The following is a 1566-nucleotide window of genomic DNA, read 5'->3' on the forward strand; positions in this document are numbered from 1 at the left end:
AATTTGAATTTCATGATGCTCGTAACCGCGCGTCTTATCTGGCGTTTCCCAACCGCTGAATTTTAATATGCCAATGACTCTCGAGGTGTCTCGCAACGGGGCCCCATCGCGTACGTATCATACTTAATATCGTGTCCGCTAAATGATCGTTCCTTCGCGCTCGCTGGATATATATACTGGCGGTCGTGAGATGCGGGATTCCGATAAGACAAAGCCCTGAATTCTGCAACGGCGATCGTGTAGAAGAGGTGAATAGTGTTACCATAGGGGGGGGGGGGAGGACAGAGGTGGAGGAACCGACCCTTTACCGACGAATCTGATGGTGGCCTAATGCGAAATGATACCGCACTCAGTTTGATAAAATTACCAGCGCTCGACGTAATTTCGAATATTTTGTTAGTTTTTAGTATGTGTTTTTTTTAAGCGAAGATGGCGCCTCTGTAGCCTACCAAAAAGTTTAATTCCAAATTATTACTTGGCTTATAAATAGTCTAGTATATGTCTGTCTGTTTTCTTTTTGGAAATTCCAGTGCTACCAGCGATCCTATATTTTTTTATAGTTCTGAAATTGTCCTATTAAATCTTTAATTCAATTTCTACCCTATATTTCCTATGATTCGGAAATTGTCCTATAAAATCCTTAATTCAATTTCAATCCTATAATTCCTATAATTCTGAAATGACCGTATAAGATCATTAATTCAATTTCAATCTTATATTTCCTATAATTCTGAAATGACCGTATAAAATCCTTAATTCAATTTCAATCCTATATTTCGAATAATTCTGAAATGACCGTGTACCCTTAATTCAATTTCAATCCTATATTTCGAAATAATTCTGAAATGACCGTATAAAATCCTTAATTCAGTTTCAATCCTATATTTTCTTTAGTTTTAGCATATTTGGCTAAAAACTAACTGATAAATATTTTGAAAGATTTACACAGCAACAAGAAATATATTTAATTTGTCATTTTCCCTTAGAGCAATGACCCTCGTGAAGGAGCAAATGAATCCTTTTAATACACGTTATAAAACTTGCGTAGTTCTATATTTTAACATTATAAATCTCCTTTAATTGGTTATTAACTTTTATAACTATCCTATAATTTTGAAATATTTATCCTATAATTTTGAAATATTTATCCTATAATTTTGAAATATTTATCCTATAATTTTGAAATATTTATCCTATATTTTTGAAATATTTATCCTATAATTTTGAAACATTTATCCTTTAATTTTGAATTATTTACTCTATAAATTTTTGCTATATATTTTTAGCACTATTTGCTTGGATCTCTGAAATTCTTTTGACTTACTACGAAAAGTTTATTCAATTAAGGGCAAATTATATTGTTTTAAATGAATCGTGAATTGGAATAGCTGTATGATCAGGCTACAAGATGCCGGTAGCAGTGACACACCAATGGTTTAATTAAATTGGGCGGATTATCAAAAAATAAATAAATAATATTCGAATTAAATCAATACGTTATAGAGGGTAACGGGTCACGTGGGTGCACCACTTACTGGTACAGCCTGCGACTAATTATATCTTACG

This window comes from Leiobunum rupestre, chromosome 11 (assembly GCF_980474605.1).
Source record: "Leiobunum rupestre chromosome 11, qqLeiRupe1.1.hap1, whole genome shotgun sequence".
Classification (NCBI taxonomy): Eukaryota; Metazoa; Arthropoda; class Arachnida; order Opiliones; family Sclerosomatidae; genus Leiobunum; species Leiobunum rupestre.